Consider the following 20434-nt stretch of genomic DNA (forward strand, 5'->3'; position numbering starts at 1 on the left):
TCTCACACGTGCACACACACAATCTCATGCCCAGCTAGCCAAGTATGATGGTGTCTCACTCAATTGTATGCACACGCAGTCCCCCCTATATGTATATGACTAGCTAATCTTAGTCTCCATCACAAACATGTGCATGGTCTATCTCGATTTCTCTCGGGGCATCTTTCTATCGCGCACACACTCTCTCGATCTCCCACCCATATAGTCCCCTCACGATCTCAACGGGATCTCTCTATCACAAACACACCCTCTCTCCCTCCCCATGAGTCCATGCCATCCTTGTGTCCCTCTCGACCTTTGTTCCTTGTTGGCCACACCTCTATTGGACATGTGCTACAGGGGTGTCTCTCTCCGTTGCAAACAATCACACACTAGCTATCTTCGTGTATCTCCTCGCCTCGCTTTTCCATCTCGGAGATGCATGCGTGATATGTTCACATAAGAAACGAAAAAACACTCTCTCTTTCTAATTTATCGTTTGTTGTCACTTTGTCTTTCACACGCATACTCTTTTTGCACACTTACTCATTCTCCTACACACGCACTTGATCTATCTCGACTGAGGCACTCTCCTCGGTCCATAGCATACATATTTATTGAAAAGTCAAACATCACAAAGTTTGACCATGTACGTGGAGAAAAAGAATTACATCTAGTATGGCAAACATATACCATTAGATTCACCATGAGATGTAGTTTTGTATGATGTATCTTTGGTATTGTAGATATAAATAACATTTGCGAAAACCTGATCAAAGTTTCCAAAGTTTGACTTCTAAAAAATCTACATGCACTGCATTATCGAGCGGATGGAATATCTCTTTCCCCCTCTCAGCTATCTGACGCACCACTCAGCCTTATCGGGGCTCCTCAATCTCTCTCAAACTTTATTGGTTAGTTTGGTTCGTGAGCTGACCCTCATTCCTTGATGGCCGATACTGCCTGGTGTGGACGTGAGATGTAAAATATTTCTGCCTGGCCAGGCTTGTGTGGTGCTGAAGCGTTTGGTTCATGCCTGGGCCAGGCGAAGCATCAACGTCCCATCAATCAATCCATGCATCAATTATTTAATGCTAATATACATCCATGTTGTTGTTAGCCTCGTGGCCACACGACCAGGCACGGCCAGGTGTTCGAAATCGGTCGCCTGGGCCAGGCTACTTGCAGTGTCTGGAGTTCAGCCAGGCTAATTAAAGTGCAAGGGAACCCAGGCCAGGCGGGCTTTCTTTTTCACAGGGTAGCAACCAAACAAGCGTGCATGAAATCCAGCCACAACCCCAGGCCAGGCAAAAGATGCTGAGGAAGCAAGACAAACTGGCCTTATATCTCCCTGGTTCACACATACACATGTCTCGCTCGCGCTATACATATAGACCCATCCAACACTCTCTACCCTTGTTCTCTCTCCATGTGACACGCACCCCCTAAGTACCATAATCCCTCAATCCATCATAGGCGCAAGCACCCCCCCCCCTCGATCCTAAGTATGATTATCTCTTACTAGCCATCAGGAACACACGTATTGTCTCCTTCCATCCATACGTCTATCTCGATATCTCTCGGGGCATCTTCTGTAGCGCACAGACCTTGTCACTCGATCTCCCACCCATGTAGTCCCATCACGATCTCCAGGGGATCTCTCTATGACAAACATACACTCTCTCCTCCCCATGTCTGCATTTTCTCCGTACGTCTCTCTCGACCTCTCTCCCTTGTTTGTCAGACCCCTCTTGGCCACGTGCTAGGGGTCTTGCTCTCTCGGTTCCAAACAACCACACACTATCTCCTCACATTGCCTCCGTTGTCGAAGATGCATGTGTGATATGTTTGCATAAGACACGTACGCTTTTTCTCTACTTTTATCGTGTGTTGTCCATGTCTCTTTCACACACGCACACACACTTTTTTCACTCTCTCTCTCTCTCTCTCTTGTTAGGGACTCTGTCATGTCCATAAGCATATGGATGTTTTGAAAAGTCAAACCTCAGAAAAGTTTGACCAGGTATATGTGGAGAAAAACATTTACATCTGGAACGATCATTAGATTCATCACAACATGTACTTACTTCGTACTATCATTTATCTTTGGTATTGTAGATATAAGTAATTTCTTTATAAACTTGGTCAAAGTTTCAAAAGTTTGACTTAAAAAATGTTGGAACTACATTATCGAACGGAGGGAGTAGCTCTTTCTCTCTCTCTCTGCTATCTCTCACGGGCCTCCCCTCTTACTCGAACTCTCTATACCGACAAATTATACGCTCACTGTGTCAGTGTATAGCTCCGTATATTATTTAGTTGACCGGTCAACCAATCCACATGCTGCCTTATCAGCTCGTGTTCTGTATCTTCGTGTGCTGACCCATGTGGCAGTGGGTGAAAATAAGTAAACTAGAGGCCCATCTGACACGCGGTGAAGTAAACAAAGTTGAAACCACTCGGGGTAGCACCCCGCACGCTAGTAAATTGAGGGCGCATTCAGGACAAACTTCTTGCGCGGGAAGGACGCACTCGCGCACAATTCACCACTGTGCGGCGGCATGCACAGAAGGACGCACTCGCGCACACCCAGCGCACAACACACACCAGCACACGTGTACACCGGCGTCGCCGCCGGTTGAGATGGACGGCAAGGCAGCCAACGAGCGGAGGCGGCTCGAGCCAAAACCGCATACGGCGAGCCTGGACTTCATCAGCAGCCTCCCCGACGACACGCTGCTCATCATCATCGGCCTCCTCCCCACCAAATCTGTCGTGCGGATCGCCCTGCTCTCCCGGTAGTGGCGCCCTCTCTGGCGCTGCGTCCCCCTCAACCTCTGCGATGGGGATTGCAAATGCATGGCCGCAATCTCCAAGATCCTTTCATCACACCCTGGGCCAGCCAAACGCCTTGACATCCGCATGTTCAGTATGAACTGCAAGGTCCAACCCAAGTTCAACGAGTGGTTCTTATCCCCCGCCCTAGATCAGCTCGAGGAGCTCCGCTTTGAAGCTGGACGATGTTGCTCTCTGCCACCGTCCGCGCTCCGCCTCACGCTAACGCCACGCCGTGCCAGCTTCAGCTCCTGCTATCTTCCCCAGATTAATGCCGCACCCGCTCTTCTTCTCCCTCAACTCAAGCAGCTCGACCTCTTCAACGTTGTCATCTCGAAGAAGGCTATGGAGCACCTGCTCCGCAGCTATACTGCGCTCGAGTACCTTCATCTTGAGCAGATCCACGAGTTCATTAGCCTCCACATCGCCTCGACGAATCTCCAATGGATTTATGTGTCTTGCTGGCCCCGCAACAAGACATCAATTGGGAAGAGATCACTCCAGCTGTTCCACGTTATGGTCATTGAGAATGCGCCTTTCCTTGAGAGATTGCTTGTATCGGATCTAGAAGGTCCAACAAAAATTAGGGTCATTGACGCGCCGAAATTGACAACGTTGGTGTACTCGTCTGCCAAATTCTCCGAACTCTTTATTGGATCCGTAATCGTTCAGGTACAGCACTCATCTTCTCCGTCTTCTTGAAATTCACATTTTTAAATTTCTTCTTGATGTATTTACGACCGTCTTCCAGAAAATGATTCCCACAAGCTTGACCCAGTCCATGCGCACAGTGAAGATCTTAGCACTAAAACTATCAGCCCTAATCTGGATCAAGTTGTTGGATTCCTTACATGCTTTCCGTGCACAGAGAAGCTACTCATCAAGGTGAAACTTCTTTCCTATAAGTAAACGGTAATCACAACGTAGCTCATTTTTTTCGTAATGTTCCCAAATTACAGTGACAAGTGTAGTGTTCAAAGCTGCATCTACGCACTGCACCAAAAGAAATGTTTTTAGTATTTTTTCTCACATGATCACCTGCATCGTTTTTATGTTGTACTACTATAGTAGCCTAGGCTAGTCATAGTGGAAAGTAAATTATGGTTACCCTAAGAGCAAGTACTACCTCCATCCTGGTTTACTCTTCCAATTTTGTAGTATCAAAATTTGACCATAGATTTAACTGACAAAATGTTAATGCATGTCACTAAGAACTATATCGTTGGATTCGTATTTGAACATAATTTCAAATGGTGTAATTTTTAGTGACATGCATTGGCATTTTCTTAGGTAAATCTATGGTCAAAATTTTATACTAAATACGAGGTAGTATTACAAAAGTGGGCTATGTAGGCCAAAACATGTGCCAAATTCACTTGTGATGCATTTGGCATTGATGCCCCTCCATTGCTCACCTGGTGTCCCAATCTGGATCACCTACTTTACTCCGGTGCCAAATTAACTCACGCAATGAAAAAACACTGCGTGGGAGAGAGAGAGAGGACTAAGGCAACAAAAAACACTTGTTTGGGAGAGTGAGAGGCTGGTGTAGTTGGTTTGATCGATTTGTTTATACATGTGGGTCTGTGTGCACAGTGGTGCCAACTCTCTCACATCGCGAGAGCGGTGCCAAAATCTTTTGATTTGACATCGATGCGTATTATGTGGCATACTTTTGCGAAATATGGCATCGGCCACATAGTGGAAGGCAACAAATGCCCAAGCTCTTCACGTGATCCTAGTTAAATGAGAGGAAACAGAGAGAGAGAGAGAGAATATCACTAGCCAGCCAACCCTATCGTATGAGCGAATGATATTGATACCTCTTGATGAAACGACAATCTTATGCAGCCAGCTACTCTAATATGTTCTCTTCTTTTGCAGATAAAAAAAAGACCCGAAAGTGAAAAATGTGCTGCACTATAACAATCTCATAGAATGCCTTGATCTCCATCTTAAAGAAATTGATTTGATCGACTACCAAGGCAGCACATCTGAGATTAAATTGGCCAGGTTCTTTGTTCTGGAGGCAAGTGTGCTCAAGGTAATGAGGTTTGCCGTTCTCTAGCGCAACAATGAATGGCGTGCTGATCACCGCAAGCGTCTAAGCCTAAATGACAAAGTCTCCGCAGAAGCTGAATTTGTTTTTGAAACGTCAAGTGGCCAGGGACTCGAAAACTTATTTGCCCATTAGTGACTTGTTAGGGTGGTGGATTTTAGTTTGTACGATAATGCTGCATCCACCTAAAGTAACGAAAGTTCTTACGTAAACTTCCTAGTAATTCCCTCTTCGTAGGTGCAGCATTACTCCTAACATTTGTAATATCAGTTTGAAACTTGTAATATTGCCGTGTCCTATTCCTGCGTTTTGAAAATCTTGCGAATCAAACAGGTCCTGAGTTGGTGATGATGTTGTGTCTCCCATCTTTCACCAATAGCCGTCGGATCTAGATCTGACGCATACAAACCAAGCTTCTCCATTTTTGCAAAAAGATGCCCGCACTTGTTCCCTATTTACAAACAACTCCTTGTATCTCACAATCAGCCTCATCTCCTCCCAACCACATCTAGGAGTAGAAGGCCGTGGAAAAATCTGGTGCGATGGCCGCTGCCGGAGCCGTCCTCCCCCAATCTTGGTGTTCCGTGCAATGCACGGGCATCTACGCATGGGAAATTATGTCGAACAGGGCTAGTTGTAAGCAGGCTAGCTCTACAGCCATGATGATAGTGACTGCAGACGTTGAGGCTGATTATGGTATGCCAAACACGGCGCCTATACTCATGTGTCATCTCCGGCGGAGGGTCTTTTCACTTCACTGTGAGGAGCAGCATGTAATAATTTGACCAACGGGTAGTACAGTGCTAGTACTCCTACTACTACTACATTGGTAGTACTACTACTAGTACTAGTAGCACCATTGTCTGGATTTAGGAGTACTACCACGTCCATCTGGATTTTAGTATTGACTAGCAATATCTAGTAATGCATGTCACCAAAAATGTACTACTCCCTCTGTAAATAAATACATGGTGTTTTATTCCTATCGGCGAGAGAACTTAATGTTTTTTTGCTAACTAGAGTACTGTAATAGGATTACATGCAATGAACTAAACACTGCATGTCATGTTTGGTACTAGTCTCAAGTCATTGAAAGCATGCACGACCCACATCTGTCATTGGTTGATATGTCACGAAATAAGAAACAAGAAGGGAGTTAATGCACCGTGCCTAAGTATTTTGGGATTATTTGGTTTTCGTAAGGTGACTTACACAACATTTTTGTTTACATGCATTAACATTTTATAAGTAAAATCAAAGGTCAAAACTTGGCGCAAAATGCAAAGGGGACCAATAAACCAGTAAACACCAAACTTCTCTGGTTTGGCCCCAACTAGAGGTCCGGTGAGATGACTATACTGCACCGACACGGAGGGGGACGCAACTTCATTGACTTACGGCAACTGCCTTTGGGTGAATGACACGTGGCCCCAGGGGGTGGCTGGCCCACCTATCATACAGCCAAAGGCAGGTGCAGTAGAGGGCCGAGGAGTAGTGCGAAATCCTACGCACCTACGCACGCTAACCAAGGGTTGAATGATCACTCGAATCGCAAGATCAGTTGACTAGAAGCTACGCTAGACCCATGGAAGCGATGAGCGCGAGCATCAGCCGGCTATGCCAGATGGTCCACGACGCCGGCCTGCGGCCCGGCAGGTAGTATTGCTTGAGGCCGCTAGGGCGAGGGGCCGCTTGGACGACAGCTTCACATCCTTGTTCGACGAGGTCCTCATCGGTTTCCTCGACAAGTTCACCGTCGTCAAGAAGCTTGCGGACGACTATGATGTAAGCCTCCAGCCGATGCGCCCAGGCTCTGCGATGCCCGCCACCCTCAACGGCCACTATGGTAACAACCTCTTCAACGCACTAGTGGCCCTGCGACTGCCCGCCGTCGCGCCAGAGAATGTCCACCTCGAGGTCACGCTCGACGCGCAGCGCCTGGCGCAGCAAGACACCATCGACATAATCACCCACGTCTACGCGCAAATCGTCCACAAGGACTAGTACATGCAAGAGGAGGATGATAGGACGCTGGCCTTCTTGGAGCGCAGGGCAACCATGGACGACACTGTTCAGAAGCACGTTGAGCTCGCCGCCAACACCGCTGCTCCTCACACGTAGGTTGGGGACCCGGCGCACTAGGGCGTGAGGATGTCGTTGAACGTTGATGGATCCGTATGTATTTTTATCCTTCCGTCAAATCCATGTAGTAGTATATGATACTACAATAATTATCTTACCTTTCGCATCAACTTCATAATTTTTGTACGTACTCCATGCATGAACGGCGCCAGAAGCAAACTTCTCATTACTCTAGGAAAAATCGTTATTTTCTATCTATCGGTCGCGCCATGGAGCAGAACCAAATTTTACAAGTTACGTGTTCAGAAGGAAAAGCCTGCCATGTTCGCGTCGCACCCCCACACGGTTCGTCCGGCATGCTGCTCAAGCGGGAATGCGTGCGATGTTGCATTTTCACTTACAAGTGGGACCGTAGTTGAGCAAACCGACTATCGGCAAACCCCCACCCCGCCCACCGCGCGATGGCTGAGAAAAGAGGACATGAGGGAGAAGAGATGGCTGTAGCATGGACTCCAAGAAAATTGGTGTCGGATGGGACTCGTGTGGGTGGCGTGTGCCGTACTGCTAGACGTGAATGCTAGTTATGGCCCATGCCACCGCACTATATCGAGCCTATATCGAGGTACGTAGAACAAATTTCCTGCAGTCCATGCTCAGCCCTCCTCTATCTCTCTTCTCAGCCAGCCAGCGGACGCGCGGAGCCCATCGTCTGTTTGCTCACATGCGGCCCCACATGTTAGTGAAAACGCAAGAGGACCCACTGAACCTGCACATCTTTCACCTCGACGTGCTGGTGATGAAAAAAAATCCAATAAAGATCTTCGGTGGCCGCTTTTGGAGTAAGATTCTATTTACAGTTTAACCCAAGTTGCACATCTCATGGCTTCAACTACCACTCTATTTTCTTTCATGACACGACCTGGATGCTGGATGTCCCACGTGTCGGCAAAAGAAGGAAGAACCCGACCAAATCTTCGGTTCTGCTCTCGGATTGGACTAGTTGTGCTAACTTAAAAAATTTATTGTGTACTCCCTCCGTTCCAAAATACTTGACTTCCATTTGTCTAAAAATGGATATACCTATATACAAAGACATGTCTAGATACATATATATTTTGACAAATAGAAGGCAGGTAGTATAGTGCAACGGAGGGAGTAGAATGGATGCAAGTTTTTGTATTGGGAAGAAGAGTACATCCATATATTGATAGAGCGGAATTTAGTAGATGTTCTATCACCTTTAGCTAGTATAGAATAGAGGCTAGACATGAGACTAGATGCGAGGAAGCAACGTCTACTTCTTTACACTCGAAGAAGAAAGAAGCACGCAAGATCGAGCCTCCGCAGATCAACACTGAATCCATCGAGACGACACTAATCCAACTTACTACAAGAGTAGTCAAAATTATCGTTGGAGTTCATGCAAAACGGAGGTCCGTTTGGGGTTGTGCGTTGGAGTTGGCCTTAGAAGTGGGACCGCAGTTAAGGAAACCGACTATCGGCAAACCCCCACCTCGCCCACCATGCGATGGCCAAAGTTAGAGAAACGACGAGGTTGAAGAGATTGCTCTCGCACGGACTCCAAGAAATAATATGGTGTCAGATGGATGTCGTGGTGGTGGCGTGTGCCGTACTCCTGGACGTGAATGCTTGTTCTGGCCCAAGCCACCCTACTATTCCTACTACTTACTCCTACTATATACTATACTACTAGTATAACGAGGATTCGAGGTGCTGGTTACGTACAACGAACACATTAACATATGGCTACAGTAAAAACACCCGCCCGACGCGCGAAGCATGTGAAGCTAGTACAAATAGTGTACTACTATTGTTGATTGGCCTCATCCGATAACCTGTTGCAATGCACGTATAATTATGTATTCAGAAAATATTTTTTTGCCTCGTCGCACCACTCACTCAGAGAAGCGACTCGAAAGCCATTCATAAATTTAGTAAGTTTATCACAGGCATATCATTTTATTACATAGTACAACAGGTCATCAACCCACATCGACAACGAGGATACATTATAAATACTAAAGTTTTCACCACACAACAAATAACAAGCCATGAAATGAACTTCAACTCAACCATTCCGCGGCGTTGGAAACACTTGCTTTGAACCACAAGTGATTCTCTGGGACGTGCCATGCATTGTCGATCTGGAGACCAACGCAGGACTAATCATCCAGGCTGAAGTGGCCTACTATATCTGTACCAGGGTAGGGAACCATGCAAATGTCCGAGGTATAGACATAGTTGCTTCTCATAAATGTGTCAACAACGGTTGGATCGCCTTTCACCATCATCGGATAGTTTCGTCCAAGGAAGAGCGAGTTTTCTCCAAGACTATCAATTCTGTGCCAGGGAGAAGGAGTTGGCGCTAGCACACTAGTATCCATCCCGAATACCATGCAACGGGTGTTAGAATAGGTCCGGAGAGTGCGACCATGGGAGACTACACCTGCTTCCTTAGCAGTAACATCATCAGTGGGCTTTATACACACAAGAAGAGGTGATCCATCGGAATTAGTTGCCGGGCGCCACAGAGTATATCGGCGCTGCTCGTCCTCATGCTCATGCTCATCACCATCATCATCTCCCCCTTGGTTATAGAAATCTTCAAGTATAGGTGGTGGGATGTCCACAGGACCTTGGAAACACAAGAAGAAGGTTAGTTAGTAAAGGGAAAGTTGCTAACCCGCATGCATGTGGATGAAACAATTATAATTACGGTGGAAGACAAACCTACCGAAAAAATGAGGATCCCATGCAAAAGCAGTGCCACGAGAGGTGGCAGCAAACACAAGATCCTTGTATTCAATTGCATCACAGTACACATCTGTGTATAGAAACTGATTTTTAAGTAATATCCATCCAGTCGAACCACGAAGGACGGCAACTAGCTTGTCGAATATAGCAATAACATCATAGTTTTTGTAATTCCAAGAGCGGTTGGGAACTCGACAAATTGCTATCTTCAGTACATGACAGTCACCATGATCGTATTTGAACGTACGTAGATCATATGTGTGCTCAACCTCAGGGCACTCGGAGATTTTTGGAAGTGGAATCCGCTGACGAGTGTACACATTCACAAGTTCCCACTCGCAATTGTACCCAATATAAACAACCCAATCTCCATTTGCACCAGCCCAGGACTTACCCTTAAGCGCTGGCATCTTGACATCACACGTATCATTATCAAGCGGCATCAACTTGCACAAGGCGAGGTCTCCGTCGTCCGCTCGCCAGCGAGCAGGGTCATGGCGAAGAAGATAGGGGAGATCAAATCGCTCCTTGACCGTTGGGTTCCTTGCAATGATGTTATTAGTTGAGTCGAGAATGGGCTGGAACGAACCTGCCATGCTACCTGAGGTGATGACATCGCACCGATCAATGAGTTCCTCTACCATGTCATCTTTCAGATCAGGGCAAGAATAATGAGGTCGTTTCCGGCCTGTTCCCTCCATGGAGAAGACGATCGAACAATGGCAGAAGAAAGGGGGTGAAGGGCTGAAGGAAAATGGAGGAGGGAGAGGAAGAGCATGCGACAACAGTTCCAAATGGAGAGGGAAAGGCGAAGAGATGGTGGACGGTTGTGAGTTTGTCACGGTTCACAAAGAGGCTCCCCGGCCTACACGTCCGTTCGGAAATACTCCTAATACTCGCCGTTGTCTCGTTGATATGTTGGAACGGGACCACATGTCAACGAAACATGGTGTGTAATTTCTCGTGCAAAATGCGATCTGGCCGCGTTGGCCCGAGGTGCCGCATTAGTTATCGACCTTTATTTTTTAATGGCATGCCGATCAGTTTTGAAGCACAACTAACTTGTACTGTACGCAGAGAAAATATAAACTACTCTACCACTCCCCCACCTCCAGTACTAGTAGTATAAAAAAGATATATATAGGCTGGAGCTTCAGCGCTTTCTTGCTAAGGGCTGCCCACTTGCTTCTCACACTACCACCCTCTCTCCAGATCTAAAAAAGATGGGCCCTCTCTCCCTCCTCACCGGTGGTCACAGATCCGCTGGGAAAGAGAAGGACGTGCAACGTTGATGCACTCGTCGTCGGTGAGCGAGGTCACGCACTGACGACAAGGCCGTCCTCTCAGACCTAGCGCCCGCGCGGGATGGCCTCCGTCCCCAAGCTCGCTACCGTAGTGTGTGCGGAGGACGACGACCACGAGCGAAGCCACTTCCCACCGACCCTCAGGTATGCTATCTCTTTTCGAGCCATAAACTTGTTCTATTGCCCCATCTGCTACGTCATTGCGTGTGGATCTTTTTCCACTCCACCATCTTCCCAATTTACTATCCTCTACTCTGCTGGCCACGCAGACGAAAACCATAATTTGCACTATTAAAGGAAACCCTACTTCATGCAGACTAATCCATGTCTGGGTTGAATAAGGAAAGGAAGGGAGACTGTACTATCCAAGAGAGTAGGCATGAAACCCGCATCTAGGTTGAAAAGGGGAAAATCAGTAGCTAAGGAACGAGTCTCGTGTCTCTTGGTTGAAAAAGGGTAGAAAGGCATGACAACGCAATAGAGAATGACCAGGTCGATCGGTTTGTTGTCCTCGCATAGGAAAAAGGTGGCTAAAGAGAACAAAAATGGGACCTTAATCCACATATGCTGCCTGGATATTGGTTGCTCTGGGCAACCATACCTCCCTCACCACTCTACGTCCATGGAGGTACATCGTACTGGTGCCTCCCATGCTCTTATTGCCACTTTTTTGCTGTTAGTATAACGCCAGCAGTCAAGCGAAGCAATGCTACTGCTAAAGTGATGCCACATTTAACTAATGCCGCTCTCAGTCTAATGCCACCCATAAATTTAAGCAATGCCATTTAATGTCACTGGATTATTTCAGGGTTAGCTGTTGATTGTGGATGTATTAATGATTTTTCAGCTATAAGGCATTCTAATGCTGTTGCACAGCCAGTATACCAATGATGAAACTTGTTACTCCCGTCAGATTTTTGCACTGTTAATGCTTATAGATTACATACCTCACTTTCATGAGATAAGTTAATTGTTTTGTACAATGTCACCAAAATGCCAAGGCGCTGATGTCATTTTATTTTGGTTAAACTGCCCAGATAATTAAGAAGACAAGAGGAAAGGTCAAGAGTGGGCACCTCCTCCTCCGGCTGTTCTCTTGAGGAGGTATGTATGTTTGTCTCTAATGCCTGTCGACTACATACCTGACATCATGATGTAATGTTAAGTCATTTCCTTTTGTACAGTGTCACTGAATTGTCAAGGCGGTGATGGCATTTTATTTTAGTAGAACTGCACAGAATTTTCTTAAAAGAAGAGGAAAGGTCAGGAATGGCTCACTTTTCCAGAAAAAACTATGTATGCCTTCCTCACATCAGCCGCTATTGCTTTATTTATTCCTTCAAACAGGTGGAAACAGTCTTGCTACCTTTTCCCATTAAGAAATTGGAATGCTTATATTTGTGAGTCTATTCTTCAACTAGTGCCACTTTTAGAGTAATCACACTTTCGATATCTATGCAAACAGGGATGCTCGATTTTAGTGGAACTGCACAAAAAGTCCAACTGGTTCAACATTAGGAGCATGTTTTTTCCCAACCTTTATATCCAATTGGTGGCACTATGAGCTGTTCATTACGAAGGTACATGGTTTGCTACTATCTTGCTAATCTTTTTGTACTGTCATTAGATAGTAATACTAGTGGTTTGCATGTGAATTTATTGGTAGGGTGGACCTACATTGGAGGTGCAGGACATGATTCAATGATTGGATGCTCAATTTCGGTTGTATCGATTTCACCTCTTCCATCACTGCGAACATGGATATCCTTGGTCTGATGAAAAATAGGCGCTATATTTCTGCTCTGAACCAGCAAATCAATTCAGTACGAAATTGTCCAGGGCAAAACATAACTATATCAGATTGTCCAGTGCAGAACATGACAGATGCTAAGCGGAAGAGACATGTTTAAACCGAAAATACAAGGTGTGGTATATGTTTACTAGCTGCTTGATATTTGTGCAGACAGAGATGTCTGCCTATTGCTATTTGGCAAACCAACAAAATGCCGCAATTTTGGTTGAACTGCACAAGAGAATAGTATAGTCACTGCATGTAGTGCCATTTCAAAATAGACACAGAAACATTGGATAGTCACTTCATGGACTGCAGAAAAGTAGTACTGTACTATTTATTGGCCAACACTAGTGCTTCATTGCTTTGGTATGATTATACAATGGGCATCATTTTGCCTAAGTTAAAGTTTGTATTCCGAAAATAGTCTTGCTGTGTGATCGAGAGAAGACCAAATCATATTGCGGTGGATGTTCCTCCATCATGTCTGGTTCATTCTCATGGTTCCAGCTGTTGGTGAAACCACTTACGTTTGCAAGAGTAATTGTAGACTTCACAAACAGATTTGTAGTTCAGTCTGAACTGAATGTTGGCCAAGAGAAGCATCCATGTTAGTAGGAAGAACAGATGTTTTTTCTAGATCTTTGCTTTTGGAGCTACATATTTGTATATGATCTGTGAGTCATTGTGATGTATTAACATGTTGATCTTATGTATGGGAATCGTACTAGTTAGTTTTAGTTGCGATGCAAGATCCGAAGTGGATGATCTTTGCTTTTGGAGCTACATATTTGTATATGATCTGTGAATCATTGAGATGCATTAACAGTTACTTATTTCTGTTCGCTCAGTGTTTACAAGTTACTGATCGATGACTAGCTAGCCTACAAATGCGCTCCTAGCAGTTTTATTTGCGACGCAAGATGCGAAGTGGCAGTTTTTGAATAAAAATGCCTACCTATGAAGAAACTGACAAGCTACACTATCGATCCTACATGGATAAAAATGCCTACCTATGAAGAAACTGACAAGCTACACTATCGATCCTACACGGATAAATAGCAGATCACGCACGTACTACCTCCTTTCTGGTTTGCAGGGCTCAATTCAAGAAACGACCTACTCGATCCTACACGAATAAATAGCGGATCACGCACCTACTAGTACCTCCTTTCCGGTTTGCGGGGCTTAATTCAAACCTCTCACCAACCAAGGTACTCCCTTCGTCCGGGTTTATTAGTCCCGTGATCAAAGCAGCAAGACCAAGGCATGGCAATAATTAACGGCATGCAGAAGTTTCAGCCTAATAAATTCCAGCGATTTAAGTGGCTGCATGTGTGCCCTCGGCATGCAGAAGTTTAAGCCTAATTAATTCCAACGATTTAAGTGGCTGCATGCTGCTTTGCATACTGCCTGCGAGCGATTTTGAGTGCCTGCATGCAGCCAGCCGTAATTAAGGCAGCTAACTGATGCGAAAAAAGATACGCTTTAAATCCGTGGAATCATTATTGACAAGGAGGGAGATGATTCGAGTGCACTCATTTGACCGCCATGCCGGCGTGCGACCCAGACGGGATGGGACGGCACAGTCATAATTTCAGTTTCTCTAGTTTTCCACGGCAAGCTGGCGCGCTAAGCAATTATGCATTGAATTCCGATGACCATCGCACTACCTTCCGCCTATAAGTACTGTTTCCCGGCCTTCTTAGGTGCCACCGTGACCCAACTCGCCATATCCTCATAAGCCCCCACTGGCCCGACGTTGCTCGCCACGTCCGCCATGCCCCCGCCCGTCTGCGGTAGGCGACGCCGGAGGCGGTCACCACCGGAGGCGGTCACCGCCGGAACTAGTGTTCGGGTTTTCACCGGAAGGCAGACGGAGGGAGGAGGCATTCTATCTGTCTTTAGATGGCAATGCGGAGATCGAGGAGTTGTTGGAGCGCGACCGCATGGCGGAGGAGCAGGAGTTGTTGGAGCGCGACCGCCTGGCAGAGGAGCAGCGTCTCGCTGACTTAAGCCACCAGCGGGACATGGAGTAGGAGCGCACCGACGTCTGAGTCGCGAGCAGAGCGCCCGCAACTGAGTCGACTACGTGGAGGCCGGCGCCCGGCAAATAGCCCTGGAGGCTGTCGGGCACGCACGCGTTCGCGACGCCGATTTTTACTACCAGCTCGTCAAGTGGGTTTCCCTCTTGGAAGTCGAAGCTTCGGTGGACCACGCCGGCATGGAAAGGGCCAACGCGCGCGAGCAACGCGCCCTATCGCACCTCTGGCAAGTCCGAGGCGAGGCGGAGGACGCCGGTGCCGGCGTTTAGCATGGACAGCAGATGGCGGCCGACATCGTCTAGTTAGCTAAGAGTAAGTTAGTACTTGTACGCTACTAGAGTGTTAGTGGGAGCAGATAGTTCACTTGGCTATGATGGTTGTCAACGTGGAAGTTCAGTACTCTATATGTGGATCAGACCTGTTACTTTGCTCTGAATGTTAAACTTTCCGTTTGAACGTATGGAATGGGCTGTTATTTTTTAAAATGGGTTGTATTTGTCCTCCACGGTTTAGAGGCTGACTTGTGGGCCTAGCAAGTTGACGCGTACACAATTAGGAGATGATTGTACGTGGAGAGGATGACAGCAGGACCCGCCAAGGTCATGGCAGTACGCAAGCAAGTGCCTCCTTATTTCAAGCCAATAAAAAATGGCTCCTCCTAGTGGATTTTTGACATCTGGGTCCCATGCCATTGTCAACGTAGTCAATAAACGAGAGAATTGCACAACGAGCGGCTGACACCAGGGACCCAGCAGCTCGCCCAGTTATTTTTGTTTTGGATTAATTTGATAAATGCCACTCCAAATCTGGTGTATCCGAGAAATGCCACTGCAATTTCAACGACCAATCCTGAAAGACCACTCTTTCGTCTAAGGATGCCTAACCGCCGCACCGATCATTCGGGGGGGGGGGGGCGGGACACTACGAGGTGGGTAGTTTATCTGGGGCGAGGATTGGCCTGTAATACAGAACCTATAGGTGGTGTAACCTTTCGCTCAATACTCAAATCTACAATTGAAGCATCTGAGGCTGCATCAATCGAGGATACACGGGGCTCTGCCTAATGCATTCAGAACCGAACATTAGCATTCCGGGCAAGGAATAGAACGGCTTTGCTATTAAATGGAAGTCCATTAAAGGGTCGGACACTCTTTCTTTATTTACCGAACTAGCAACAAAGGCACTTTTCCTTTCCTATCTTTTCGCGTTAAGGCGAAGCAGTCAGGTAACGAACTGGAAACCGGCTAACGTTACTTTTCCTTTTCCGCTTTGGAGTGGCAAACCGGCAGACGGAAGGGCCAATTATTTTATCAACCAGTGCACCATCCATAACATTGGTCAAGGAAGGCAAGAAAGTAGTTTGGAAGGGAATTCAAGATCAGACAAGGAGGTCAGTAGAAAGAGGAAGGGTGCAGTTACAACAAGGAGAGATTTGTATGCTCGTGCAAGCTTTTCCAGTGAATGCCACCAGCAAAGAAACCAGAATACCTCCGTAGTCAACTAATAGATAGAAAATCCACCTTGTGAACCGTGTTTGTCTTAAAGTACTGTCTGAGAAGGAATATACCTGTTCCAATCCCCGGCCCTTCTTCCATGAGCTTCTGCCAGTCGCCAAGGCAGAAAACTGGAACGACAAACAGGTTGTCCTCCACCGCTCGGAACGTCACACCTTGTGCCATGTTCCAAGCGAACTGCATCGTTGAGAAAAAGGATTGGCTACTGAAGGGATGCGGCGAGTGAGGCAGTGATGACAGCAGCGTACCTCATAAATCGTATGCCGTCTAGGATACTTGGTATGAAGTCTCCAGCCGAACTTCTCTTGGGCCAAAGGGAGTTCAAGGTGCCTCCCCAAGCCGGGCAACTTCCCCTACTAACTACTGAACACAAAAGCCAAGGTGACCCAGAGTTATTTATTGATAGCAAACAGCTAGTAGGTCAAGCCGGAGCCTTCACTCACTCAGCTTGGGTCAGCACCGTATCTCTAATTGGCGGTAACTGCCTACTAATTACATCATCGAGTGTCCTGGTGATGCGGATGCTATATATATAGTCTTCTCAACCAGCTCTGAAGTTTCCTTTTGAGCCCCCGTTCTACTATGGTTTGGATTCTAGTTGAAGCGTGCGACCATCTATTCAGATGAGGAGACCGAGTAAGAAACCACTAAGCGGAGAGCAAACAGACTTTGAAAAATGTCATTTCATGCCATTTCTAGTGGCATTTTTCGAAGTCTGGAGTGGCATTTTTCAAAGTTTGCAAACTGCAGTGGCATTTTTCAAAGTTTGCAAAAATTGCAGTGGCATTTTTCAAGTTTGGAAATTGCAGTGGCATTTTTATGAATCGCCAAATTGGAGTGGCATTTATCTAATTTGTTTTTGAGACGGAAGCAGGGTGTCAACTGGGCTGTGTGGGACACCCTGGCCTGTCTAGACAGCCTTTTCTTTTATGTTTACCACAAACCAACCCAGTAGTTTTTTTTCTTTCTAAAAATGGCTAGCCCAGTTTTTTTGTGATTTGTCAAGTAAGTCGCTTTATCAGGCCTGTTGGGCTGCAAATCTTTCAAGACGAGGAGAGTGGCCTATCAGTAATGAGAAATGGGCTATACATTTTTAAAACACATGAAACCGGCAATTATTTTCAAATATCTTTTTTTTCATTTCGAGATTTTAAATTGCATCGATTTTTATGCATGTTCAATTTATTGGATTTTATATTGATATACATTTATTTTTAAAATCAGTCTGAATGTGACTCGAAATTTTGGGATTAAAAACAGTTCAGACCGCACCGACATATGCAAAATTTTGTATAATTTTTTAACTGTGGCCACAATATGGGCTGTAATGCTAACATAAAGAATATGGGCTCCAAAAAAACCCGTAAGAATTAGCAAATGGGCTGTAAATTATTTGAAATAATGGCAGATGGGTTGTATGCTGTTTTCCACAGATTTGAGGCTTTCCACAGATGGCCTGTATACTGTTGGATGTCCATCCAACGGCCGTCGTGCTTCTTCAATCTCTGCTCTTCGTGCTCCAGCCGCTCAAACAAGCGCCGGCGGGACTGCCTGCTCCCTCCTCCCCACGGCCGGCTATGCTGCCGCGTAGGCCTCACTGCCCCACCATACTCCCATCGCTGGCCTAGCCATCCCTCTACTCACCCACACCTGTTGTTATTCTCCGGCGACGGCAGATGAACCAGTAAACCCTCGTACAGTCGTACTCCCCTCCGCGTGGGAAACAAAAACAACGGCCGAGTCTTCCCTGCCTCCGTGTCGTTCCCTTCCTAGGACTCGCCGTCTTCCACCGCCCTGGTGCTCTCGGCGTGGCGTGGTCAACGACTGACATGCATCTGAAGTGGACTGTACGTGGAGAGGCTGACAGCTGGGTCCACGGCCGCACGCAAGGAAATGCCTCTTTATTACGCCCAAAATAATGATTTCCTCCACCTGACATCTGGGACCCACCGAAACGGCCTCTGTATTTCATGAAAAAACGTTACCGCCGCTGACAGCTCGGACCCACCAGCTATATCTTCGCACGCAAGGAAGTGCCTCCTTATTACGCACAAAAAAATGAATACTCCCCCTGCTAGATGGGACCCAGTATAGTGGGCCTACTAAGTTGACGGGGACGAAGGGCTTTGTCAACTTAGTCAATATGCACGATTCTAGATCGACTGACCGTACGATGTCCATCCAACGGCCGTAGTGCTTCTTCAACCTCTGGTCTTCTTGCTCCAGCCGCCCAAACCAGCGCCGGTCGTGCCGCCTGCTCCTACCTCCCGTGGCCGGTTGTGCTGCCGCGGAGGCCTCACCGGCCCCATACTACTCCCACCGCTGGCCAGGCCATCCCTCCACTCCACTCACCCACACCCCCTGTTATTCTGCGGCGATGGCAGCGCAGCCGAACCAGTGAACCCTCGTACTCCTCTTCGCGTGGGCATCCACTGCTGCGTCTTCCCCGGCTCCGCGTCATCCCCTTCCTAGGCCTCGCCGTCGTCCACCGCCATGGTGCTGTCAGCACGCCGTGGTCAATGTGGTTGACGAGGACGAAGGGCTTTGTCAACTTAGTCAATATGAACGATTCTAGATCCAGTGACCGTACGATGTCCATCCAACGGCCGAAGTGCTTCTTCAACCTCTGGTCTTCTTGCTCCAGCCGCCCAAAGCAGCGCCGGTCGTGCCGCATGCTCCTGCCTCCCGTGGTTGGCTGTGCTGCCGCGAAGGCCTCACCGCCCCTACTATTCGCACCGCTGACCAGGCCCTGCAGCGACGGCAGCCTCACACCACAGCCGAACCAGTGAACCCTCCTACTCCTCTCCGCGCGCGCGGGCTTCCACTTCTGCAGGTTCCCCGGCTCCCCGTCATCCCCTTCCTAGGCATCGCCGTCGTCCACCGCCCTGGTGCTCTCGGCGCGGCGTGGTCAACGTGGTCAAGGAACGACTTCCATCGAACGTGGACTATACGTGGAGAGGCTGGCAGCTGGGTCCACGGCCGCAACAAGGAAGTTCCTCCTTATTACGTGCAAAATAATTATTCCTCCACCTGACAGCGGGGACCCACTGGATGGGCCACCGTATTTCGCCCCCTCACTGCTGGGACCCACCAGCTACATCTTCGCAGGCAAGGAAGTTCCTGACAATCGGGACCAACCTGGTCGAAGCGTACGTAGCATTGTCATTCTGGTCGCGAACGTGTACGTACATATATACTGGTGGATGTAGTGGCGCGCACGTGTCGTAGTAGAGGCGGCCAGGGTGCAAGAAAGAAAATACGGCCACGTATGTGTACATACGGGCTGGGTCTCGAACGCCTACTTGCGCATACGTACGGCGAGGGCTCGTGTACATGGCTGGTTCAGAACAGAGAAACAGCGCCGTCGTCGTGTTCATGGGTCGGAACAGAATGCGTGGTCGTGTTCATCGGGAGGGCTTGGACGGAAGAGGCGATGGAAACGAGGCATGGCGTACCGCACACAACGGAGGAAATGGACCTCCTACGGTCGAAACGGGGGTCCTGTTGATCGGGAGGGGTGTGGCCTACCGCAAAACGGAGGAAACGGACCTCCTACGGTTGAAACGGGGGTCCTGTTGATTGGGAGGGGTGTGGCATACCGCAAAACGGAGGAAACAGACCTCCTACGGTCGAAACAGGGGTCCTGTTGATCGTGAGGGGTGTGGCATACCGCAAAACGAAGGAAACGGACTTGTGTTGGAGCGCTACGATCGAAACAGGGGTCCTGTTCATCGGGAGCGGTGTGGCGTACCGCAAAACGGGACTCCACGGGATACTATTCATCTCCATCATCGACCCCCTCCAGCCTCCACGAGCTACTGTTTATCCACCGTCGACCTCCTCCAGCCTCCACGGGCTCCTGTTCATCCAGCCTCCACCGCGCGCTACTCCACCGGCTACTGTTCAACCACCCCTCCACCGTCTACTGTTCATCCAGCCCTCCACACCACGGGGTCCTGTTCAACCACCCTTCCACGGGCACCCCTCCACCGTCTACTGTTCATCCTGCCCTCCACACCACGGGGTCCTGTTCATCCACCCCTCCACGG

The sequence above is a fragment of the Triticum aestivum genome, chromosome 3A (assembly GCF_018294505.1).
Source record: "Triticum aestivum cultivar Chinese Spring chromosome 3A, IWGSC CS RefSeq v2.1, whole genome shotgun sequence".
Classification (NCBI taxonomy): Eukaryota; Viridiplantae; Streptophyta; class Magnoliopsida; order Poales; family Poaceae; genus Triticum; species Triticum aestivum.